General features: G+C 43.1%; 2 long non-coding RNA genes across 5 annotated transcripts in view; one reads left to right on the forward strand and one right to left on the reverse strand.

Moving 5' to 3' along the window:
- The window catches only part of LOC121491949, a 56,862-nt gene that overhangs the window by 10,227 nt on the left and 19,332 nt on the right, over window positions 1–27,303 (forward strand). The window lies entirely within an intron of this gene.
- On the reverse strand, window positions 2,318–24,097 carry LOC121491950. Of its 2 annotated transcripts, XR_005988083.1 has the most exons (4): window positions 22,603–24,097; window positions 4,541–4,701; window positions 3,564–3,744; window positions 2,318–3,251 (listed from the first exon to the last, which is right to left on the reverse strand). It is a non-coding gene; the product is annotated as an uncharacterized LOC121491950 (long non-coding RNA). The 2 variants fall into 2 exon arrangements; XR_005988082.1 differs by having other exon boundaries at window positions 2,318–3,744.

Genomic DNA, 27,303 nt, shown 5'->3' on the forward strand with positions numbered 1-27,303 from the left:
CTGTTCATAAGTGACAATGATACAAGGAAGTATTTACCACAGACTCATTCTAGCCTGCCAGTGGTGGTATCTTTTTGTCTCTCCAGTAGAAAAGGATACCTTTAAGTTAGTGTCAGGTCACTAGCTCTTTCAAAGTAGGAGTCTCCTACTGCCCTAGGTTTGAAAGCCTTCAGTAAGATAGGGGAAAAAGAAAATAATACTAGCAGCCAACATTTGTTGAGCCCTTTCTATGTGCCAACTGCTGGGGTGAGTATTTACATACATTATCATCTTTGGACTTACAAAGATTTATTTCTCATATTTTGTAGAAGAGGAAACAGACTCAGAGAGGTTGCATAACTTGTTCAGAGTCACACAGACAATAGCCCTGATCTGAGCCAAGTTTGTCTGGATGGCACTCTGCACTTTGATCGTGAGCAAATACAGGGGTCACTGTCCTCTCAGGGCTGGAACACCCCATTGCTCAAGTTGCCACTTCTGCCTTTCCTCAGGGTTCATGACACCTCCCCATCTCAGATCATCATGTCCCACATGTCACCATGAGTACAATGAGGATAATTATATCTTGCTTCTCAGAGTCGTTCTGAGGATTAAGAGAGAACATGTTAGCAAAGAGTTTCCCTCAGAGCAGAGCATCATGATAAGCTTGGGCTAAATGGTAGTTTTAAAGACAATCAGTCCTATTCCTGATTCCTTGGGGCCTCCATTACCTGTGTCTGTTTTTGTCTACTTCTTTGCTCTAAGCCAATTCCCCTTGAAAGTTAGGATGCCATAATTTTTTGTTTTAAGAGAGGGAGATGTGGGGAAGGGACATAGGGAGAGGGAGAGAGAGAATCTTAAGCAGCCTCCAAGACCAGTTTGGACTTCAGCCTCACAACCCTGAGATCATGACCTGAGCTGAAATCAAGAGTAGTACCCCTAACTGACTGAGCCACCCAGGTGCCTCCCCTCCCCTCCCTCTCCCATAAATTTTCTTTTAATTGGTCTTTGGAGTAGGCTTTCATTTTTGTTTTATTTTTTTTTATTTTTAAAAGATTTCATTTATTTATTCATGAGTGACACACAGAGAGAGGCAGAGACATAGGCAGAGGGAGAAGCAGGCTCCCTGGAGGGACCCTGATGTGGGACTCAATCCCAGGACCCCAGGATCATGCCCTGAGCCAAAGGCAGATAGATGCTCAACCACTGAGCCACCCAGGTGTCCCTTATTTTCTTTTTTTAAAGACTTTATTTACTCATTTGACAGAGAGAGAGAGAGAGAGAGAGCACAAGCAAGGGGAGTGGTAGGCAGAGAGAGAGGGAGAAGGAGAAGCAGGCTCCTCCTTGAGCAGGAAGCCTGATGTTGGTACTGGATTCCAGGCCCCTGGGACCATGACCTGAGCCAAAGGCAGATGCTTAACCAACTGAACTACACAAGAGCCCCTGGAGCAGGCTTTTAAAACTCCAGTTGTCTAGGGGTACCTGGCTGGTTCCGTTGGTGGAGTATGTGGCTCTCGATCTCTGGGTTGTGAGTTTAAGCCCCATGTTGAGCATCGAGATTGCTTAAAAACATCCAATTTTCTAACCACTGCCCATCTCTCATTCCCATGAAACCAAAATGGTTTGCAAATTCATAAATATGCTGGGGTCTTCGTTGCCTCTGCATTGTTCATTTACTTTTAGAAAGGTTGTCAGTGGGAGCCTGGGGAGACTAGGAGTCCAATTTCCATAAGGAGGATCTGCAGGTCAGGTTAGAATCAACCTCGCTTTTCAATCTCTATTCTGGAGATCAAAACTTATCCTAGACAACATTTGCAGAAGGGGAAACCATGCCCCAGAATGTCTTCTACACCCAAGCCCTTCCAGTTAGCTATTTGAGGGTTCCTTTAAGCATCATTTCCTCTGGAAAGCCTTCCTGGATCCCTCCCATGTGAGGTGACTATTTGCTCAGTTCCCATAGCCTGCATGCTTGTCATCCTTTATTTATTCACCTGAAGCTCTTCCTCTATAGACTCTGTGCTCCTTGAGGTCGGGGACATTGTTTTCATTTCCGTACTCCATCCATGGCACCATGCCCTGCTTATAGGAAGTTTTCAATCATGTTTGTGGGGTAAATGTCACACTTAATTTGCTTTCTGAGGGAAAAGTGCATTGTCAGGTGTATTTTCTGATTATTCTTGAGCAGATTTCAAAATGAGTGCTCAATTATACATTTAGTAAACCTTCCCTGTGCTGTCGATCCTGAGGTCTCATCTGTTTTTCCCTTTTGACCTTAAGGTTTGCTCATACCTTGACACAAATGAACAAACAAGCAAGACGTGCACACATACACTTTTATTGTTTTTCCTTATTATATAAGCAATATATGCTTATCGTAAGACATTATAACATGTGAATAACAAAAAAATGGAGGAAATGATAATAAATGTAGTTCTACCACTGAGAGATAACAACTATTAATATTTTTTAGACCACAAATGCAGACTTTTCTTTATGTATGTATATGCTTTTAAAATAGGTTGCAGTGTTCATATGATACTTTTAATATATATTTAAGTACTATATATGTTTTATGTCATATAGAGATCACATCGTTTTTATTGTGTTAATATGCCACATTTTCTTTATTGTTGGCTGGCTGCATTCTCTTCAATTCTTAGCAATTATCCACAACACTGCAAGGTGGTTAAACGTGTAAGTTGTTATTCTATTGTTACCTTAAGATAAATTTTTGAGAATAAAAATACTGGTCCAATGGGCATACATAATTTATATGGGTTTAAAAGTTTTTAAACTTTTTTAAAGGTTTATATGGGTTTTTAATGAGCTACTAAATTCCCCTTAGGCCTTGATGGTCCTGAGTTGTTGTTAACCTTGGACACTGATGTTAAAAATAAAACAAAGCAAACAAGACATTTGCTTATTGCAAAGTCATTCTTGTTTTACTTGGCATTTCTTTAAACACTGGGGAGGTTACATTTCTTTTCCTATGTGTATGGATGCTTTCCTGATTTGTAAAGTGAGTATTCTCATCCTTTGTTTTTCTTTTCTTTTTAAAATTTATTTATTCATGAGAGACACACAGAGAGAGACAGAGACACAGGCAGAGGGAGAAGCAGAGCCTGATGTGGGACTCCATCCCAATCTGATCCTGGGGATCCTGGACCAAAGGCAGATGCTCAACCACTGAGCCACCCAGGTGTCCGCAGTTTTTCTTTTGAGTAATTTGAATGTCTTGTTTCATATAGGTGAGATATCAGCACCCAGGATCCCTTGGAATAAAAGCCCATTTTTTAATGATAGGTGTTAAATGAGGTTTTGCAGAAAAGACTTTTCTGGGGTTACTTTTGATGCAGGCAGTTTGGGTTCGAGCACTCAGAGGAGGTCCTACAGGACCAGCCAAGAGAATCCTTGGCTTCTCCTGGGATAGAAACCCAAGGCAAGCTGCAGAAGTGAAAGCAGAGTTTATTGAATAGTGTGAGTGATGGAGAATAGTGGATGAGTGTCTGGGAGACTCAGAAAGGAAAGGAGTCTCATCATAACTTGGGGTTAAGAGTTTATATTGGGGTCTAGGGTACATGTACCTTTAGGAATCCAGTGTAGGGTCAATCAAAGGCAAATGTCAAGTGTCAGATGGGTGTTATCTCATAAATCACTAAAGGTAGATGATGTTGATGCCAACCTCAGCCAAGGTTTATTCAAAGCTAATGTCCTGGAACATGTTTGGGATCCAGCTCTTTTTGGATGTTATCCAGTGTTTGGGGCCTAGGACAAAACACATAGAATGATTAACTTTCTTGCTTCCCCCTTGAAGTGGGAACATAGCTTCTTTGGCTTCTTCAGAGACAAACTATAGAACACGAGTAAATGGGGCCTAGCAGAAAAATAGCAGAGACTGAGCCTTTCTGAAATAGAGTCCTTTCAGCTTCCCTACCTCACTTTGGTTATTAAAATTCATGTCTCGGGATCCCTGGGTGGCCCAGCGGTTTGGCGCCTGCCTTTGGCCCAGGGCGCGATCCTGGAGACCCGGGATCGAATCCCACGTCAAGCTCCCGGTGCATGGAGCCTGCTTCTCCCTCTGCCTGTATCTCTGCCTCTCTCTCTCTCTCTGTGACTATCATAAATAAATAAAAAAATTAAAAAAAAATAAAATTCATGTCTGATTTACTAAAGTTGCAATTAAAAACATTTTTCTTGTTTTATTTTTTTTAAGATTTTATTTATTTATTCATGAGAGACACACAGAGAGAGAGAGAGAGAGAGAGGCAGAGACACAGGCAGAGGGAGAAGCAGGCTCCATGCAGGGAGCCCGATGTGGAACTCGATCCCGGGTCTCCAGGATCATGCCCTGGGTCGAAGGGGGCCCTAAACCACTGAGCCACCCAGGCTGCCCAAACATTTTTCTTTAATAATTTATTCGATTTATAGACCTTATTTTATCCACACTATTTAGCCAATTTTATTAGTTTTTAAGGGGGAGTTTGATTAATATTGCATTCTGCTATTTAAACTCCCTTTAGAAATTTGAACTGCATCGGTAAATTAACATATTTAGGTGTACCTTGGATGCTCAGTCCATTGAGTACTGACTCTTGATCTCAGCTCAGGTTTGGTTTTTTTTGTTTTTTTTTGTTTTTTGTTTTTTGTTTTTCAGCTCAGGTTTTAATCTCAGTGTCCTGAGTTCAAGCTTGGCATTGGGCTACACACTGGACATCAGGCCTACTTTAAAAAAAAGAAGAGGAAAATTAACATATTTAATTCTCTCTGATAAACAAACCTTAAAATAAGCCTTATAAATCAAATAGCAACATATAAATATGGCTCCATCTCAAGCCCACAAGTACTACAGGAAGGCTCTTTCAATATCTCTATGCCAGATAAGGGGATCTTGTACAATCCCCTAACTCTGTATTTGAGTGTGCAACCTCTAATTGTCACATCTGACTTAAGCCTGCCAACCCACCCATGTTGATTCACAAACTGAGTGGATCTAATAGATCATTTCCAGTTATACTATAAGCTGTATTATTTTCATATTTTTCCTATCTGCAACGCTACAAATCTTACAGATATTCAAATGACCCTGTTTAGATTCTGTTAAATTGACCTCTGCCTTACTCAAGGGTAACAATTCTAAGGTCATTTTTGTAACAACAGAATGACAAATTACGTCTTGTTTTGTTTGTTTTGTTTCTGTAAGGCAGATAAAACAAGATAAGTACAAAGTTCTAAAGTTAGTTGAGTAAGTAATCACTGACAACTACCCAGGTTAACTCAACCACGGAGTTCTCCTTCCTTCTTCTTTGCCTCTCTCTTAGGCAAATCACCACAATCACATTTTATCAGTTGACTTATAAATGTTGAATCCCCAGTTGATGCCTAAGGAAGCTAAGGAATGCCTATGTGATGAGATGAAGTGAGGTGAATGATGTAGGCATGCAACGTAGTGCTAGGCTATCTTGATCTTCTGCTGATGCTTAGAAGGAGGACCATCTGCTTCCAGACAGAGGTTGACCAAGGGTAACTGAAACCACAGAAAGTGAAAGCATGGATAAGGTTGGGACTGCTGTAATGGAGTTCCACCTGAGGCAAGTGGCCAGTTGACCTCCCTGCTAATTTGTCTTTAGCTATACTTGGACTATGAACTTAGTGAATATAGAATTCAGAATCAGTAGGTTCTGATAATTCTGTGGAATAAAATCAATTTTGATGAAAGTGGAAAGAATAATTCAGATAGGGAAGAAGCTGGGTGGCTGTGTGGTCAGTCAGAACACCATCACGTCGGGAACTGGTGAGCCTTGTTGAGACTTGGGGAATAAGTGGTTTCTATCAACAGTAAGAGACAAAGGGAAGACCAGTGGCGTTGAAAATTGCATGTTATCCCTAACGGAACATGCTCTCTGAGGGGCAGTCCATTGTAACCGTGAAGCTCACGGTCCCTGGAGCCAGCTTTTCTCAGACTGAATGTTGTTGGTTCCACCACTTACCAACTGCATCAGCTTAGGCATGGAATTAACTTTTCCGTGCTTTGGTTTTATTAAATGGGAAGATTAAAGGAAATGATGTACACAAAATGCTTAAAGCTGTGTCTGACGTTTGCTAAGATACACTATTGTCATCCACTGCTGATTGTGGAATGGCTTACTTCTCCTGAAGTAGATAGGAAAGAAACCCGACCAGCAGCTTGTTAAGAAGCTGGCATAAAGAATGGAAGAAATCTGTAATCTTTTGGGGGTAGTAAAGGGCATTAAGTTTTTTTTTCAGCCCATTCAGACAGGATTCCTTTTAATCAGGAAATGCTTACACAGCATCTATCAGTTGCCAGACACTGGTGTATGTGGGTTACAAATACTAACTCACTTAATCTTCCCTGATACCCCTTCACTGTTATTAACATGCCCATTCTACAGATGAGGAACCTAAAGAGAGGAGAGCGGGCTTCCTAGGGCAGCAGGCAGGCTCTGCCCACCTCCTCGTTCAGACAGGACTGTAAATGCAGTGCGAGTGACCCACACAGGCTGGAGCCCAACACCAACCAGCAGTGCGGTGCCAAACATCTGCTCACCAGCTTGCGCTGTTTAACTCTTCCCTTCATCAGATGGGTACAAGAGAAGTTACAACTTCCTTGCCCAAGTTGGTTTAACGTGCACGGAAGTTCATTTTCTTCTTAGGATTATAATGCTGGGAGGAAGAAAGCACCTGCGGCCTTCAGGCCACTGCTCTGCCCCAGCTCTCTGCTGAACCCACACCGGGGTAACTAGGTCCCCCTTAGTTATACTGGAAACATTGACTGTACTTGGCACTTTGAGGGGTCGGGGGCGCTTATAGCAAATGTAGAAATAAGAATTAAATTTGGTAATTTCCTGATTAGCCCATAGTGTGTTTCATTTTGAATGTATATTATTGGCCTTGGCAAAGTTTTCTTCTCTTTCTGGAACTTCTGGAGCTACAAAGATTAAGTTTAGTAAGTGCAGTATTGTTTTGTTAGCGAGAAGCAGAGGAGGGGGACTTCTGTAGGCAATCAACACTCCATGTGGCTCTTGGCTCTATTAGAGCAACTCTAACCCATAACAGAATTAAAGCCCAGGGACCGTGACTTTGTCTCTATTCTTAGCATCTTACACATAGTAGGTGCTCAGCTCGTGCTTGTTCCATTCAGTTAAACCCACAGGGTACAACAGAAGCGTGCCAAGTCAAATTCTCAACTGGGAAGAAATATACTGAATCTTATAGCTGAACTCTTAACTGCAATTACCTTTGGGAGGTGAGATTCTAGTGTTTTTTATTTTCTTCTTTATGCTTTTGATATTTCCCCCCAAATCACAGCTTTGGTCTTTGAAGCAGATGATTGCTTATAGAAATGAGAACTCTTCTATCTCATTCCTTTTTAAATCGTGGTTTTTATTTTTACAAAAATTATATGGACACACAGACAACCAAGTTGCTACGAAAACCAACAGTACTTCCTTGCCCTTCTCTCCTATTTCCCAATCAATCCACTGAGGACACCACTTTGGATTCTTTGAGTCAATTATTTTGGTATTTATCTCCCTATGTGTCACTAACATGCTTATGTTGCTCGATTTTGATTTGAATATTTTCTATTCATTCTCACTGTGGGATCTCACCATGGGGGATAAGACTTTAATCCATTTAACCACCACTCCCATCCCACCCCCCAGGTGCATTCCAGTTGTACCTCACCCCTCCTTCCAGTTCAGTTGCTTAGAAATTTGGTCAGATTGATGCTCATTGTTGACATATGCTGACGATGCAAGCAATTACTTCTGATTCCCTGCACAACATTTTATTTTCTCTAGAGTTAATTATCTTTTTATTTCCTCAGTTTTTTTATATCTTCACCATTAAATTGACTTCCCTTGCTTCTCCCTCCAATTTTGTGAATCATCTCTCAGTATGTTCAAACACCTTAGGTGTTCTATAATTTCATCTTCTAGGATGATTTCTTGGGGCTTCTGGACTTCCTCAAATCTGGACTGATTTCTCTAGGCCTGCTACACAGCTGCCATCTTGGGATTTCCCTTTACTGTTATCCTAGGGATTTCTTTTGCCTTTTTCCTATTTTGAATCCATTGTTGCCAGGATCCTCATGTCTTCCTCTCTTTTAGTGAATTCCCTCATTTTGGGGTAGCTGCCTAACTTGCTTGGGAGACAATGTTTTGAGAATTTTCATGTCTGAAAATGTCTATATTATGTTCATATTTAATTGATCTTGGCAGGATGTGGAACTCCAGAATGGAACTTCCTTTCTTTCTGAGATTTTTAAGGCATAGCTCCTAGCCTCCATCATCACTGGTGAGGAATCTGACACCATTCTGACTCTCAATCCTTTACACGAATCATGTTTTCTTCTCTGGAAGTCGTAGGATCTTCTCTTTGTCTCCACTGCTCTTGACTTTCACTCTGATAAACCCCAGTGCCACAGTAAGCGTCTGCTTTCACCTCTATGCTGGATGCTTCATGGGCCCTATCAATCTGGAAACACGTATCCTTCATTTCTAGAAAATCCTACTGAATATTTCTTTGACAATTTGATCTCTTCCATTATTTTTGTGTCCTCTTTCTAGAATTTCTAGATTTGGAGGCCTTACTCCTTTAATTTTCTCTTCTGTATTTCATGTCTTTGCCTTTCTATTTTTTAAAAGATTTTATGTATTTATTTATTCATGAGAGAGGCAGAGACACAGGCAGAGGGAGAAGCAGTCTCTCTGCAAGGAGCTTGATCCCAGGACCCTGAGATCATGCCCTGAGCCAAAGGCAGTCACCCAACCACTGAGCCCCCCAGGTGTCCCACCTTTCTTTTTTTTTTTTTTTTTTTTTTAAAGAATTTTATTTTATTTATGATAGTCACAGAGAGAGAGAGAGGCAGAGACACAGGCAGAGGGAGGAGAAGCAGGCTCCATGCACCGGGAGCCCGACGTGGGATTCGATCCCGGGTCTCCAGGATCGCGCCCTGGGCCAACGGAAGGCGCCAAACCGCTGCGCCACCCAGGGATCCCGTGTCCCACCTTTCTATTTTAAATAGAAATTACCTCTCACTTAATATTCTGGCTCTTTCATTTAATTTTCATTTGTGCTAGTCTCATTTCCAAGAGCTCTTTTTTGTTCTCTGAATGTTCCTTTTTTAACAGCATCCTCTTCTTGTTTCACGTATGGAATATTTTATCTCTCTGAAGATGTTGAGAGTGTTTTGTGTATGTTTCCCCCTTGCATTTTCTGCTTCCTGCAGGTGACTTTATGCTGTCAGGTCACTTTAGTCTCTATCTTTCATACTAGATGCTTTCTTCTCATGTCTGTTGATCCTTAGCTAGTTACTCACATTTAAGGGTAGAGAACTAAAGAATTGCAAATTGGTGGTGCCTATCAATTATGATCTTCACTGTTTTGTTGTCACTGGACTGTTTCAGTGGATCCCTGATACTAGTGTCCTAGAACTTTTGTTTCTCTTGGATTTGTCAGATTCCTCAGAGAAACTTCTCCAATCTCCCAGCTGGAAGGCATATGTCTGGCTGCCACCATTCTGGTTGCCAAATACAGGAAAACTGAGCTCAGGCTTTCAGCATGTACATTTTCACTTCATCCCATTTCCAGAACAATATCCGTTCCCTCAGCTCTGCCAAATGCACCCCCCACTCTTATCTACATACTCATTGTTTTTACCCCCTCTTCCCAAGTGTGAGAGGAACAGTGGCTGTACATATTTGGGAGGAGGTCTGATGGTCTGTTTCTTAAATAGGTTTTCCAAATACACCATCTTTTTTCAGAGCCTCCTCTACGCCCACTTCCAGAGACTTCTAGGGCCCCAATTCTTCAGCCCTATGGGAGTTCTTCCATTAAATTGAATTGCTTGTTAGGTTCCCCATTGCCATGTTAGTCAGTATTTTTGGTTCTGCTAAATCATTTACTGCTTGTCCACTTGCATTCTTCTCATAAAATTTCATTGCTATGAGTCTTCTCTTTTTTCTTGTGGGTTTATTGTATTATTTTAAAAGGTATTTTACTATCATTTTAGTGGATTTTCAGTAGAGAACAGATACAAATTAATGTGCTAAAGCTGTCAATATTTATTGTTTTTCTTATTACTCAATTACAAAAGTCATAACATGTACACAAACAAGTTCTAGTAAACTGTTTTTGAAGATGTTCATGACATCTACCCTGAATACGCTGAAAAGCAGGGAGAGGCTGCTTATCACACAGTCTAGAATCTTGCTATTCAAAACATGTTGTGTAGGCCAGCATCATTGGCATTACCTGGGAATTTATTTTAAAATGCAAAATCCCAGACTCTGCATCAGACTTCCTAAATCAAAATCTACATTTTAACAAGATCCCCAGATAATTCCTAGCCAAAAGAAAAGCTGAGAAGCACTGGTCCATAACAATAGCCCTTATCAATCAATTAAGCAGTATTAAGTTATGTTTGAAAATCAATTGGCCAGGATCTTTCACCTTAAATTCAACACAACTATCCTTAGGGATATGACCTAAGGGAAACAATGGTTAGTCACACAAATTGAGTGATGATCCAGAATAGGTCCAGGGATTTCAAGCTCTGACCATAATTATGCTAATTAGTAGGGTAGAGACTGTCTAGGCTACTCAAAAAAGATTGCCAAACACAGACGTAGTTTACTTTGAGCAAAAAAAGTGATATATGTCGTATCCATCTTACCGGGAATCGAATTTTAAAAAGAAAGAATAGGTTCTTATTATAAGATACTGGTAAGTAAGTGATATTGACAAAGATGAAAATAGTCAATTCACTCTTGCCTTTGCTAACACTTTGACTTCTAAGAATTAGAAGGAAGCACCCGCTGCTTTGAAAATAAATTCATCTTATTCTCTCAAATCCAGGTCCCTTCCAGACCCAAGAGATTAAACCTTAAAAGAGAAGCTCACAGATTTGAATTTGGTCATTCAGGGCATGGAGGGGAGAGGAAGTATGCTCCAGGAAATCTCCTAGGGCTGGAAGGATGCAGCTCTTAGCTCTATAGCATTTAGGAATAAGGGATGGGGCACCTGGGTGACTCAGTAGTTGAGCATCTGCCTTTGGCTCAGGTCATGATTCCAGAGTCCTGGGATCAAGTCCTGCATTGGGCTCCCCATTGGGCTCCCCATAGGAAGCAGAAGTCCTGCTTCTCCCTCTGCCTATGTCTCTGCCTCTCTGTGTGTGTGTGTCTCATGAATAAATAAATTAAATATTTAAAAAAGAAAAAAGAATAGGAATGATAGCTACAAATTGAGTGCATTGACCTTAAATGAGCAAAGCTGGCATCAGTGATCTAAAGGCTAGTAAGAGTAGCCAATTATCTGGGGTAAGGGAGACCGTCAAGTTTGCAGGACAAACTAATGCCATGGGGGCAGAAATCATAAGAGTCCCCTGGCTGACATGACTTACTGCAAACCATGGCTGTGGTGAAGAGCAAAGCACTTGCGTAGAATCAGTCTGGGAATGCAAGCAGGGGGAGTGTGTGGATAGAAGTATCACTGTGAAACTACCTAGGGACGTTGTCAGTGTCCGACTCAGCTGGAAGAGTCCTGCGCTGAGCCCGGCAAGAGGGGTTTTTACCTGAACAGGTGGATATTACGTAAACAGAGAGAGAACCATGCCATTTGCAGGAGAGTGCCAGGACTGGTGCTCGTCGTGTTCAGTCAAAACACGATGCGCAGCCTACTAGATGAGGCAAAGGACACCAGCAGAAGGCCTTGTTCAAGGGATGTCAGAGGGGTGCTGGACCAGGCGTGATGAGATGGAGGAGAGTGGCACCAGACAGAGACCAGGTTTCCTTGGATTCCTGTGCACTCTGCAGTAGCTACTTTAAAGAGCTACCTGGGGTCAGATCATTAGCTGTTGGGGAGTTCCACTGGACAAGTTCCAGAGAAGGAGGGAATGCTTTCTCAGGACAGGGTGTCTAACTAGAAAAGCCGAAGTTTGGTCAACATAGCCTTATCTGAGTGGAATAGTCACTGTGCACTAGCACCTGAAGCATAGCGAAGCTATTTTTCAGAGACAACCCTGTTCAAAATGGAATCCTTTTCTCTCTCTTGGAAGATGGAAAGTGAGTTAAGTCCTCACTCTAACAAGGTATAGATAGCATAGGGGTGAAGGGGCACTTTCTTCCAGAGAAGGCTACCTATCTGTCACCCAGGGATGGATACAGTAAGTGTTAGGGCTTTGTGTTAAGGGAGAGAGAGGAGGATGTCTTCATTTGTACAAAGGAAGTTGTATCTTGTCATCCAAGGCATAAAGTTGTTTTGCTCTTTTATAGAAGCTCAGTATAGGGGCACCTGGGTGGCTCAGTAGGTTAAGCATCTGTCTTCAGCTCAGGTCATGATATCAGGGTCCTGGGATCGAACCCTCTTTGGGCTCCCTGCTTGGAGGGGAGCCTGCTTCTTCCTCTCCCTCTGCCTGTTGTTCTCCCTGTCTGTGCTCTCTCTATCTCTCTCTGTCAAATAAATAAATAAATAAATAAATAAATAAATAAATAAATAAGAAAGAAAGAAAGGAAGGAAAGAAAGAAAGAAAGAAAGAAAGAAAGAGAAAGAAAGAAGCTCAATATACATAGAAGGATTGAGTGGATGCTCAATAGCTAAAGGGATGGAACGTGCTGGTGATGAGTTACTTTCTCTAGGCTTCTACACTTCTGTGCTATGCTTTATGTTGCTGTACCTGGAAGTCTGCAAACCGTATTTCTCTTTGCCAGCTCTCCCTGTTGGGGTCATCAAATAGAGGCTCTGGAGGGAGGTTAGGAGGCTGGAGGGGTGAAGGGTTTGTTCCTTTCTGTTTGCTTTCTGTTCCTGTCAGTGCCACCTAGCAACTAGTCTGCACTGTGCCATCAACTCTTGACTTCAGCAATACTTGCCTGTAGGTCGTCGTCCTTTCCTACACTCCCTAAATAGGCATGATTATCCCCTTCCAAGATACCACTACCAGCCAGTTGGGCTGCAGAGACCTCGTCAGAGCTCCAACTACACCAGCACCACCCAGCCAGTGCCCCATCCCCCAGCAACTGAGTTCCAGCTCCTTGGGAGTCTCTCCTTAGGAGCATGAAGCTCCACATTTATCCCAAGATCCTTTCTTTCCCAGCCCTGGGAGAGGCAATTCTACCTCCAGAAAATTTCAGTGTTCCCTTTCATCTTTTCCATCTCTCAATCACTGGTTAACAATTCTGTATGTTAAATTCTCTCTTTTAATGGGGTGTCTGGGAGGCTCAGTGGTTGAGCACCTGCCTCCAGCTCAGGGCGTGATCCTGGGGTCCCAGGATCAAGTCCTGCATTGTGCTCCCCAAGAAGCCTGCCTCTCCCTCTGCCTGTGTCTCTGCCTCTGCCTCTCTCGCTCTGTGTCTCTCATGAATAAATAAATAAAATCTTTAAACAAATAAAATAAAATAACTGCAGTGGTTTCTATTTTTCTACTCAGGTCCTAACTGATATTTATACCTCTGGCTTTTCTGGCATACACACTCTTTTAGGAGATAAACCCCTTTCCCCAATTGAAGATCAATGCTGTAATTAGGCTGCCCACACGTCCCAGTGTGCCTGGAATAGTACTGATTCATGATTGTCCTGCCATAATTAGTAATAGTGTAATGAAATATATAGGTCCTTTGGAGGGTAGGAGCCACTGTTATTCATGGGAATGTTTGCTATATTGTGGAGTGAGAAAATAAGAACTACTGTTAATAAAGGTAGAGTAATCAAAACCAACATATAGATCAATGGAACAGAATTGAGAGTCCAGAAATAAATTCATACATAAATAGCCAAATATTTGACAGGGAACCAAGAATACTTAATGGCAAAAGTATAGTTTCTTCAATAAGTGGTGTTGGGAAAACTAGATATTCACGTGCAAAAGAATAAAATTGGACTCCTTCTGTCTTATACCATTCACAGAAATTAACCTGAAATGTATTAAAGACATATATGTGAGACCTGAAACCTTAAAATTCCTCAATAAAAAGATAAGGGAAAAGCTCCTTGACATTCGTCTTGGCCACAATTTCTTGGATATGACACCAAAAGAAACAAAAGTAAAAACAAGACTCTGAAATACCAGCAGGAGAGGGATGAGCGTTCACTGCCAAAGCACTTGGCAGAGAGGTTGCGCCCAGAGCCGAGCCTGTGAGCCGCCCAGACACACTGTCTACCAGGCTGCAATTGGCAAGAGAAGATGCCGGTTGGCTGGGAGGCTAGCTTGCCAAGGTACCTCTGTGCTTTATCATTTCCAGAAATAAGTTCAAAGGTTGCTTAGAAAAAAATATTATGACTATTTTTAAATGTTTGAAATTGACATGGAAAAATACATGGTTCAGACAAGCCTATTCCAGCTTTATAATTGTGTGAAAGGAAAAATGAGTTCTAAGTCCATATAGAAATTACATAATGAATGGAGAGAGCAAACCACCATAAGAATGGAAGGCAGTAAAAATGTCTCTCAAATAGAGCATTCAATGCAAATGGATTAATTCTCCTGTACCAAAAGAAAAAAATTTTAATTTATTATTTATTTTTTAATTTTGATTTTATTTATTTATTCATGAGAGACACAGAGAGAGGCAGAGACACAGGCAGAGGGAGAAGCAGGCTCCCTGTGAGGAGCCTGATGTGGGACTCGATCCCGGGACTCCAGGATCACGACCCGAGCTGAAGGGAGGCACTAAACTGCTGAGCCACCCAGGTATCCCCAAATAAAATTTTTTAAAAGGAAGACTTAACCAGGGATTTTTTTTTCAAGATTTATTTATTTGTTCATGAGAGACACAAACTGAGGGGGGCGGGGGGCAGAGACACAGGCAGAGGGAGAAGCAGGCTCCATGCAGGGAGCCGGATGCTGGACTTGATCCTGAATCCGGGGATCATGACCTGAGCTGAAGGCAGGTGCCCATCTGCTGAGCCATCCAGGCGTCAAACCAGGGATATTTTTAAGCTATCCAATGATTTGCTGGCACCAAGATTTACAACTTAGAAAGATATTAACAAAAATTAGAAAGTCTAAGATATGTCAGTATAATTTAGGAAAGTCAGGTATCAGCATCATAAATGTTTTTTCTTTGAACAAAATACAACAAAACACAAAATCTTGTGTGCCAAGATCTTTAGGGTTTCATCTGTGGTTTCTCTACTATCTGCGTTGGAATGTTCCTGGGAATCCAACCTTTCAATGTGCACCTAGAATTGCACAATGAGGTAGCCTTATTCAGCAAACCAAAAACTTGTTCTGTGGGATACTAACTAGAATTTGCAAAATCTCTTCTTAATAAATGTTTATCATATCTTCTTTCCATGTGATTGTATGTTGTCAGTATGTGGATATCTTGCTACTACTGCTTTTTCACTCCCACTGCTCTGGGTGGAGTTGCATTGATTCCTGCTGGCCTAGATGCCCATGATTACTTGGTCTGTGTCCTGGCTATTTGCCCAGTGTCCTTGTACCTTGAATTTCCCAATTATATCAGCCAATACATTTTCTTGTTGCCTACACTCTCTGAGTTGGATTTCTGTCACTGGCAAACAAAGAGGCCTGACTAATGCTCCTGGTAAGCCTTGTTCAAGGTCTCAGTGGCTTTTCTTAAAATAGAGAAAAGAAAATGTAAAAGATTAACATATTTTTTCTTGAGGAACGTATGCATGAATGTAAAACTATTTTTTTTTTAAGTTTAGGAGGATACACATCCAACTAATAATAGTGGGTTACTTCTGGAGACAGAGGTAGCAGAGCAAAATTAGGGGTGATGATCCAAAGAGCCTTTGATTTTTTTCTGCAATGTTCCATTTTAAAGCATATCAATGTAGATGTAGTTGTGATTTTAAAATTAGTAATAAAATAACAATTTTATTTTTATTTTTAAAAAGATGCTTCTTTCTTTATTTGACAGAGAGTGAAAGTGAGTGAGCACATGCACAGGGAGTAGCAGGCAGACGGAGAAGCAGGTTCCCCGCTTAGCAGGGAGCCCAACGTGGGCCTTCATCCCAGGACCCTGGAATCATGACCTGAGCTAAAAGCAGATGCTTAACCAACTGAGCCACCCAGGCACCCCTAAAATAACAATTTTTAAAAGCAAGTTTCACTTTTCCTATTCTGCACCAGCCCATCCCTGAATAATTTAGTCCTAAAGCAAGGTAAGCATGCACACTAGGTGGTGGTGGTGGTATACTGCAGGAGCCACAGTGGCCAGAAAGAAATGGCAGGACCCAAACTAGTTAAAAAGGGGATCGTTAAAAGAAGGCTGTCTGGGGATCCCTGGGTGGCGCAGCGGTTTGGCGCCTGCCTTTGGCCCGGGGCGCAATCCTGGAGACCTGGGGTCGAGTCCCACATCGGGCTCCCGGTGCATGGAGCCTGCTTCTCCCTCTGCCTGTGTCTCTGCCTCTCTCTCTCTCTGTGTGACTATCATGAATAAATAAATAAAATCTTTAAAAAAAAAAAAAAAAGAAGGCTGTCTGGTGTGAAATATTGGAGCCCAAAGAGGGATAGGAAGGGACAAAGGGAAATTTCGTTATATACAAGGAATTTGCTCAAGTAAAATCTACTAAAGAAAATGAAAATGAGAGTTCTCACTGAGAAGAGGGTGAGAAATATGGAAAAGGAGAAAACTAGAATGAACTCTGAGATGTTGGACTATAATTGAAGGTATCTGAGTGAAATCAAGTTTTTCAATAGGTGGTAGGTGATAGATGATGGTGATAGATGATAGAGATAGATAGATAGATAGATAGATAGATAGATAGATAGATAGATAATAGAATTTTCAAATGAGTATGTTTGTGTGTATATGTGAACATATGCCTATGTTCCCTAATTCTCTCACTGTGGGGCCCTGGGAGCAGCAACATCCCAACAACCATAACGCACCTGGCACCCAGATCCTGGCTCTAAATACGATTTTCCACCAAAAAGAAACAAGATACTGATTTCAGGGCTGATGCTGGAAAGTACAGAAAAGCCAGGAAGTAAGGAAATGCTCAACCACTGAGCCACCAGGTGCCCCAAAGAGCAAGGTTTTGATGGGAATGGTGTTTATCTGACAAAGGAGCAGCCAAGGGGCCATGTTTTAGCCTTGTTATTTATTGTCAAATTGTTTTACAGAAATATCAAGTCAACCTATTACCACAACAATGTATTCCTGCAAACTGGGCAAAGAAGGACATAGATCTGCCTGGTAGGAGGAAGAGAAGAAATTAGTGGAAAAAGCATAAAACAATCTATATAATAAAGACCTTGGGGGGAGAGTGGAAATGGAGAATGACAAGGGATAGAGGAGGGGATTTGAAATAGGAGATTAGAAGAACGAGGCAGTATCAATGAAGGAGGAGAGAATTAATCAGGGTCACTAAGGAGCCTGAAAAGTTGGATTCCATGCCCGGGGATAGAAGAGAGAACCTATTGTTCCCTCCTTCTATGGGAAGCCAGTAAGTGTGAGGAGCTGCTAACAAGTGGTGGGATATGGGGAGGGAAACAGAGATCCAAACCAATGGTTTTGATTTCTCAGTGAATTAAAAGGCAAATTGTCTCCTAAAAGAGAAGAGAAATGGGTGGTGGAGTTGAGAGGAAGGAAGGAGAGTGAACATTAGAAACTGGTGTTTGGGAATATGATAGGAGCCTGACTAGGCACAAGAGGTAGTATTGTACAACTGAGGTCCCTACTAGGAACTTTCAATGACATTGACATCCACATACAATATTCCTCTCAGAGCTCAGCAGTGGAGATTGTGGTAGAGAAGAGGGCCAATGGGTTAAATTGGAATTGGGGTTTTCCTTGGCAAGTGGCTCCAGGATGTGAAATATTTTTGCTGAGGATTTGCAGAATGATAGAGCCTTTGGGTCTGGCTTCAACTGGTCAGGGAAGGGCTAAAAGTAAAGGCCCATAGAGATTAATATCTTTAATTAAATGCCAATGAATCAGAGGTAAACTGGTGTAATTAAACTCAACAGGCAGTGTAAATTAGTACAATCCTTTAAAAAAATATTTTGAGAACACTCATCAAGATCCTTCATGTTTTACCATTTGCCTCAGCATTTTCACTTTCTGTAATCCAAACTTTAAAAATATACAAATGGACAAAATATACAATTGCACAAAAATATTCATTGAACCATTATGTATGTAGTGAAAAGTTGGTAATTACCTAAATGGTCTACAGTACTTTATTATCATTATTTTTAATGATTTTACTTATTTATTCATTAGAGAAAAACAGAGAGAGGCAGAAGGAGAAGCAGGCTCCCTATGGGGATCCCGATAAGGGACTGGGTCCCAGGACCCCAGATCATGCCCTGAGCCAAAGGCAGATGCTCAACCACTGGGGCCTCAGGGGTCCCAGTCTACAGTACTTTAAAACAAATACTTAGAGATGCCTGAGTGGCTCAGTCCATTGAACGCTAGACTCTTGTCATGATCTCAGAATCATGAAATCTGCCTCCACATTGGGGTCACACTGGGTGTGAAGTGTGCTTAAGATTCTCTCGTCTTCTCCCTCTGCCCATCCTTCTATCCCTTGTACTTGCCCTCTTAAAAAAAAAGTATTACTTATTAACAGATTATTATACAGCTATTAAATTCATGGCATGAAAAAATAAATATTAAAATAGAGAATTGCTTCTGTTAACTGAAAAACAGCAGGATATAAACCTGTGTATACAGTATGAGTTCAACTACATAAACATAAGCATTATAAGGAAATCTGGAAGGAATATATCAAAATTTAAATTATAATTATCTCAGGGAACCTGGCTGGCTCAGTCAGTAGAGCATGTGGCACTCCATCTCAGGGTTGTGAGTTCAAGCCCCATGGTGGGTGTAGAAAATTATTTTTTAAAAGGTAAATAAATAAAACATATTCCAAAATTTTTTTTAAAGATTTATTTATTTATTCATGAGAAACACAGAGAGAGAGAGACAGACAGACATAGGCAGAGGGAGAAGCAGGCTCTTCGTAGGAGCCAGATGTGGCACTCAATCCTGGATCCTAGGATCACGACCTGAGCCGAAGGCAGCCACCCAACCACTGAGCCACCCAGGCATCCCTATATCCCCAAATTAAAAATATATATATAAAAATTAAAAAATCATAATTACCTCTTGCTAGTAGAATTGTAGATTATTTTTTTCTTCACGACTATTCTGTATTTTGTGTTTTTTGTAATACACATACAAAATTTCATACATAATTTATAATTAACATAAAATACACTTCATTTAAAAATAATTTCACTTTTATAAAAAAGAAAATACAGTCCGTTCTGCTATGAACACTTGTTTTGAAAATGTGAATTTATTTCAATGAGATTAATATGTTATAGGATAATTAGAACAAAATCCAAAATATTCATTTGCTAATGCACAATGTCCTGTGCCAGAAACCCAGAAACAGTAGGTGAACACAGAAACTGCATCCAGTGGAACCCAGCTGCGTAGGATACACACAAACACATGCTCACAAACAACAGTCATGAATACCTTTCCAATAATCAAAGAGAAAGCATTTTCTATTAAGAACTAAATAGATAATTAAATTAAAAATCACAAAATCCTGCAGAAATGGCTCTTCCAAGTGGCTGGTTTAGTGGGTTCAAATCCCACTACAACTTCCAGTCAATTGTCTGACAAAACCAAAAATGCAGATGAGAAAGCCACAAAAGTATTTCCAGCACTAATACAGAAGTTAATTGGAGACCAAGTTTATACATTGGATCAAAAGTTCGATTTCTATGAAACAGCTATTTATTATAAATGCATGCCTCAAAGAACCTATATTCCAAAGTCCCAGGCTAGGAAAGATGGCTTTAAGGCTAGGAAAGATGGCTTAACTATATTGTTTAACCTCAATGCCAAACCAAGGGCAATGAGCCACACTCCTCCGCATCTGCTGCTAGATGTGGTGTTTCCATCATATTTCAGATAATCCTCTTTCCACCACTTACAATAACTCACAAGCTACAATTCTTCTACGGGCAAACTTCACGTCTTTCTCAAGGTGAGGTGCCATATTTATTGCAGTATTTATGTATTTCCTAGCCATTCCACATGTGTTAAACTGTGTTATCGTTTTTGTTAGATTCCTCTTTCTAAGAAATGTGTTTTGAAAAAGATTTTCAGTGTTGTCCCTAAACCCATTTCCCAATAGCCCTGTGGATTGCACCATGTACTTTTGCATAGTTACAGTGATTTTTTTTTTTTTTTTTTAGTACAGTGATTTTTAAGGAGCTATGTATTGAGTTACTGCAGAGCTGAGTGTCTCTGGCTAGGAAGACACACAATTATCATTCTGCCAAAGTGAACAAACAAAGTTAATGCAATCCTATTCAGAATTCAAGTTTGAATTATTTTAGATCTTGACAAATTGATAATAAAGTTAATCTGCAAGGTTTTCTCAGCCTTGCCACAATTGACATTTTGGGCCAGATAATTCTTTGTTGTAGGAGGCTATCCTGTATATTATAGGATTTTTGCAGCGCCTGTGGCCTCTAACCCACCAAATACCAGTAGGCCACTTCCTCTCCTGTGACAACCAAAAATGCCTCTGGACAGTGCCAAATGTCCCTTGGTTAGCAAAATTACTTCCTTAACAACTACTGATTTTGAGGGGATGAGCATTGGGTGTTACACTATATGTTGGCAAATTGAATTTAGATTTAAAAAAGTACTACTGATTGATGGATGGATGAGACTTTATTTAAATTAGATTAATGAATATATAGTGTATTATTAGTTTCAGAGATAGAGCCCAGTGACTCATCAGTTGTATATAACACCCAGTGAAGAACTACTGATTGATTGATTGATATCTTTTTAGAGATTTTATTTATTTATTCATGAGAGACACACAGAGACAGGCAGAGACATAGGCAGAGAGAGAAACAGCCTCCCTGCAAGGAGCCCGATGTGGGACTCCATCCCAGACCCCAGATCACGCCCTGAGCCAAAGGCAGAGGCTCAACCGTTGAGCCACCCAGGCGTCCCAGAACTAGTGATTTAAAAGAACAAATCTAAAAAAAATAAAAAATAAAAAAATAAAAAATAAATAAAAGAACAAATCTGGGGGTGCCTGGGTGGCTCAGTCAGTTGAGCATCTGATCCTTGATTTTGGCTTAGATCATGACTGTAGGATCCAACCCTGCATCTGGCTCCACACTCAGCATGGCATCTGCTTGTCCCTCTCCCTCTGCTTCTCCCTTGCTCCATCCCCCATAAATAAATAAATTAAAATCTTTTTAAAAATAAAAGGACAAATTTGAGAAGGAGAGGGGAGGGTTGCCTTATTAAATCAAAACTATAAAACTGTAAGGGCACCTGGTCCAAGGTCCACAGTATCTGAGGATATCAGCTGATCGAGCTTATCTCCTTCGATAATACAAAGTCCTCCAAGGGGAAGGTCATAGGAAGGCACTCAGAGCTGGGTGGCTCTTCTCAGATTGCTAGCTTTGGCCATTCCCTGGACAGGCAATGAACTGGGCAATCAATGGGTCTTGCCCACTGAGAGGAAGTGTGGAATGAAGCGGGACAACTATTGGCTGGTTTTGTTTTTGTTTTAAGATTTTGAAAATTTATTTGAGAGAGCTCATGGGAGAAAGACCACCAGCAGGAGGCAAAAGGCAGAAGGAGAGGGAGAAGCAGACTCCCGGCTGAGCAGAGATCAGAGGGAGAAGGGCCTGGGAGGATGGGCGGGGCCGACCAGACCTGAGCAGAAGGCAGCCGCTCAACGCGCCCCGCGGGCGCCCCCTATTGGATGCTTTACAGGATGGCAGGAGCTCCTGACCAGGTCAGTGGGCTAACTTCCTCCTCAGAGAGAACATCTGGCTTGTTTCCCCCACTGGGTGGTTGTCAAAAAGCCCATGGGAAACTATCTGAAAGCACCTAGTAAATGATAAGGCATTATTCATACAAGAGCCTTACTCTTATTGCCACTGACCAGGGACCTTGAATAATAATTTTTGTGATTCTCAGATTCTAATTTCCCAACTATCCCCTCCAAAGAGCCATTGAACTCAGTCACATATAAGATATCTTGGCTTCTGGGGCGCCTGGGTGGCTCAGTTGGTTAAGCATCTGGCTTTTGGTTTCAGCTGAGGTCATGATCTCACAGGTCCTGGGATCGAGCCCCATGTTCAGCTCAGCCTGCTTGAGACTCCCTCTCTCTCTCCCTCTACCCCTCCCTCCATTCACACATACTCTATCTTCTAAAATAGATCAATAAATCTTTTTTTTTTAAAGATTTTATTTATTTATCCATGAGAGACACACAGAGAGAGAAGCAGAGATACAGGCAGAGGGAGCAGCAGGCTCCATGGAGGGAACCCGACCTGAGAGTCAATCGCGGGTCTCCAGGATCACGCCCTGGGCTGAAGGCGGTGCTAAACCGCTGAGCCACCCAGGGATCCCCTAGATCAACACATCTTAAAAAAAATAATAAAACCTCTATTGGAATGCGAGTGACCTATAGAAAGGTCATAGGTGATCTCAACTCCTTTCCAAAGTTTTTGTTTGTGTTTGCTTTTTTGCCAACTGACACTGGCTGAAAGTGAACTTTATTACTTTCATGTACAGAAAATTCAACAGCATCCAATTAGCCCAGTTTGGTGAGCAGTTCTTTAGCCTTTACCTTTTCCAGCTTGGCAATGAGAGCCACCGACTTCAGACCCAGGGCATCTGTCATTGTCATTGGTCCTGATGGTTTCCACCAGCTTTGCCGGACTCCTTTGTCTTCTGAGTTAACATGTGTGTGAAGGCAACAGTGGTGCAGCTCTTCCTCTGATCAGAGGTCCCAGCCTGGCTGTCCCTTGATAATCCAGCAGGGAACCACCATCTTCCTACACAGGGCAGGCAGGAAGACAACCAGCTCAGGGGAGCCGCAGCATGTGCAATCACTGCCACCTGAGCTCTCTTGTTTTCCACCAATGTGGTGACAGTGTTAACCCCAGATCTAGGGACAGGCGGCCTCAGGGTGGGGAAATCACCTTTGCCCTCAGCTTTCTTCTCAGCCTGGGCTAACAAGCTCTTCTCTTGCTTTGTCACTGGTCCGTACGTGCAGGCCGGCTTAGGCAGTGGAATAGCTGTTTGGGGGTCCAAGGCCTGGGTGAACCAGTCAGGCCTGGGAGGCACTTTCAGACATTAATAGAGAATAGCCCTTTGCCACTGCAGCTGGATGTGTCAGGGCTGTTTGACAGGTGGGTGACGCTCCTTTGGGGCTGGATGTTCTGTATGATGCCAAAATTCTTGGGCCTTTTCTCAAACAGGGGACTGATCATCTTCTTGGTCTCCTGCTCCTTCACAGCAGCAGGGGCCAGGGCTACCTTCTTCCTCTTTCCCTTCTTTCAACATCTTGGGTTGCTGGACAAGAGCACCAAAGTGGTTGATTTTTTGTTTTTGTTTTTGTTTTTCTCAATGCATTTTTGAAGGGAGCCTGGACAACCTCTGCCGCTGCAATTTTACTTGTTAAGTAAGAAACTGCTGCATCTCCCCATGACTTGACACATCTCGGTGCTTTCACATGCCTGATTGAGAAATGCTGATGTAGGGCCACATGAGAGTGGACCCACCCAGGTGACAGGGTCCCGTCCCTGGACAGTGACTCGGGCAAAATGTGTCCAGGAAAACAGACCATCATTTGCAAAACTGCACAAAGGGGCAGGGTCTCCATTTCCACATACACCCGCCAGGTCACAACGGCCGGCCTTCTGGGCCCCAGCCTCACTGCCCCGGACCGCCCGAACTCCCTCGCTGCTTAGTGAGGCCAGAGGCCAGGAAACCACCCCCGGGACCGACATTGCCTTTCTTGTAGAATAACGACACCCTTTACCCTCGCCCCTCAGACTCTGGGTGCACGCGTGGGCGTGGGTGTGGGCGTGCACGGGCTGCCCTCTGGCACAGCCTATGGCCCGGCCGGCCGGCTGCCCCAGAAAGGCCGTCCCCGCTGAGAGAGCCTTCTGGAAAGGCAGAGGCGAGGGCTGCTGCGGCCCTGCCAGCGCAGAGCTCCGGGGAGTGGCGGCTGCCTGGAGGGCCCAGGCCGCCCAGCCTCTTAGGGGAGCGGGTGTGCAACTAGAACGGGTGTCAAGCTCTTTGAAGACATCTGTCCCCTCCCGGGAGACCTAGAACTGCTCAGGTAACTCTTAGGACCCAGTTAGACGCCCAAGGAGCTCGGAGAGTGCGTGCAACTCGCTTTGCAGAGAAGGTTCGGGCTGCGGGCTGCGCTTCAAGAGCAAAGTCTCTGACTCAGGGAGGCAGAAAGGGGCAAAGGTGACCCCGGGGCACCGTGGTCCCCAGCGGTCCCCAGCACATCACATTTAGCTCCTGAAGTGTAAGAGGCTTGTTTCAGACACATCGAAGGGGTGAACGCACGCAGGCGGGTCTCCGGGGAGCCAGGAAGGCCTTTCCCCTTCCTCTGTCTTCCCTGCAGGAGACAAGGACAAGGGACACTTGGCAGGAGCCGCGCTTCCTGGGGCCTGAGGGCTTGTCAGTGTCTATGGAGATGCTGAGGCAGTAAAGGTGTGTTCACCCCAGGATTTTGACACAAATGGCCGAATAGGACCTTTCTGAGATAAGCGACTGCAGGGAGACCTGGGTGGCTCAGTCAGTTAGGCGTCTGCCTGCGTGGTGGTTTGGGCTCAGGTCCTGATCTCAGGCTCCAGAGGTGGAGCCCTAGGGAGAGGGGGTGGGAGCTCAGCAGGGGCGCCTGCCCCTCCCGCTGCTCACGTGCTCTCTCTCTCTCCAAAATGAATCAATACATCTTTTTAAAAAATGAAATAAATGATTACAAAATATATGCCACCTCGTTAACGGTCCATTGTTCGGTAAATCATGTAGGGATTAAGATCTCTCAGGTCTGGGTCCCTGGGTTGCTCAGCATCCTGCTCTTGACTGGGGCTCAGGTCATGGTCTCAAGGCTGTGAGGTGGAGCCTTGAGTCGGGCTCTACACTGGGCATGGAGCCGCCTTGGGATTCTCTCTCTGCCGCCCCATGTCCCTCTGCCCCTCTCCCTCAAAGTAAGTGAATGAAAATAAATACAAAATTTTCTCATGTCAACAGAATTTCTGAGGGTGATGATTGCTACAAAGACATCGCCAACCACTGACTAACATGAATCATGGGTAGCTGTGATGATTTCACTTTGAGTTCCATTAATTTTTCTTTTAATTAAGTAAAGTCTACCTGCAACGTGGGACACCCCCTCATGAACCAAGATCAAGAGTCCCATGCTCTGCTGATTGAGCCAGCCAGGTGCCCCTAGAATCCATTTTTTAAGTAAAACGCTGTTTTGTTTTATTTTTAAAAAAGATTTTATTTATTTGACCGAGAGAGAGAGAGAGAGAGAGAGAGAGAGAGAGCGCACAAGTAGGGGGAGTGGGAGAGGGAGAAGCAGACTCCCCATTGAACGGGGAGCTGGATGTGGGGCTTGATCCCAGGATCCTGGGATCATGACTTGAGTCGAAGACAGATGCAAACTAAGAGCCCCTCAGGTACCCCTAAAACTCTATTTTAAAAGAAAACTGGCTGGGGCACCTGGGTGGCTCAGTGGTTGAGCATCTGCCTTTGGTTCACGGCATGATCCCGGGGTCTTGGGATCGAGTCCCGCATCGGGCTCCCTGCATGGAGCCTGCTTCTCCCTCTGCCTGTGTCTCTGCCCCTCTCTCTCTCTGTGTCTTTCATGAATAAAGAAATAAACTCTTTAATAAAATAAAATAAAATAAAATAAAATAAAATAAAATAAAATAAATAAAATAAAACTGGCTGAAGCAAGGCAGTATCACATGCTCTTTTGGGGGAGCCTCAGTAACCACGAGGCTCAGAGAAAAGATCGAAGCAGTTTCTTGTCTTGAATTTAAGCTAGAAAATGATGCTGCTCTCATCAACTGTGAACAAGCGTTGTTGCCAAAGCCCCCGAGGAAGGCCTGGAACTTTGGCCCTAGGAGGGGGCCCAGTGCCTTAATACCAAGTGGTGGGCAAGGGTTGTCTTCCTCTCCAGCTGCAGGAGCCCTTGGGAATGACTGGGGGGAGCCCCGGCGTGGGCAGAGGAAAGGAACGCTGCATTTCCTTCCAGAACTGGGAGTGGGAGGGCCCTGCAAGGTGGAGCGGTAGGCCCTGCAAGGGGGAGGGCTTGAGCGGGACTTGCAGGGAGCAGCAGGCCCCTCAGTGTGGGCACAGTGGGTGGGGGGGGACAGGCAGTGTGCCCTCCCTGGTCACAGCCTCTGTCGGGGATCCCCGTGCTTCCACTCAGAGCTCTCACCTGGGGGCATCGGGCCGGCCAGGTGAGTGTCAGGTGGGCAGAGAGACTCTGACAGCTGCTATCTGCAGGCTGCCTGTTGCGCCTGTCACTGCTGGGTGCCCTCTTTCTGCTCCCCAAATGGTCCGACCTGGACTCTCTTCTAGGAAACAGGGAAATTTGCTGCTCCCTTGCCAGGGCTCAGGAGCCTGCTAGGGTCACAGGAAGCCGTGTGTGCTATTGGCCTGGGCTTCCTCAGAAAGCCTTCCCGGGACTGATAAGAGGAGAAAACACACAGGGACTCTGAGTCCTGCTGACCAGATTTGGGGCATGACTTGGTCTCACTTATTTTCCTAGAATTGTCCCATTTTATATTCATTCATAAATGAATATTTTTATATTCATTTATATATGTGGGCTTTGACTAAGCAATAAAGTCATCCTAGAATGCTTCTTGGATGCAGGAGGTTTTCTGATTATCATCTTGTGATTGAGAAAGACAGGTTTATACTGTTCTCAGGAAAAGATAACACAATGACGTGGGCAGCACAATGGTTTTCGGCTTGAAGGAAACCAGAGGAATATTTTCACCCTAGATTTTCAGAGGCTACCATGCATGCACCTTAGAGTTTCTACTCCACAGTCATCTCTTTCTTTTCCTTCCTTGCCTTTCTATCCTTTATCTACCTTCCCTTTCCAGGTACATATTCTTGCCTGTTAAACCTATTTCCTCACTGCTAGTAAACTTCCTCCACCCTCCACCTTCCACCCTGAGACATATATATTCCACGCAACCCGATTTTTTTTTTTACGGCAGTCCCAAATATATTTACTTCATGAATACTAATGTATATGTGGTTCCTAATGTAAAGACAAACAAATAAAAACCTCAATGTATCTCCATCCTGATTCCTGAGACTTTTTATTGGACATGTTATCTGGTAATTCTGAAACCTTGAGGCTCAAGGAGCCTGTATAATGGACAGTCGCCCCCAGGTGCTTCTTTGTCTGTTGCGTGGCCATAGTGATGCTCTCTGTCTTGGGATATCCGTGGTCACCAGCTCCAGCCTGCCTGATATCTGGCTGCTTGGCCCCTTTCCCAGT

Source organism: Vulpes lagopus, chromosome 5, assembly GCF_018345385.1.
Source record: "Vulpes lagopus strain Blue_001 chromosome 5, ASM1834538v1, whole genome shotgun sequence".
NCBI classification, from domain to species: domain Eukaryota; kingdom Metazoa; phylum Chordata; class Mammalia; order Carnivora; family Canidae; genus Vulpes; species Vulpes lagopus.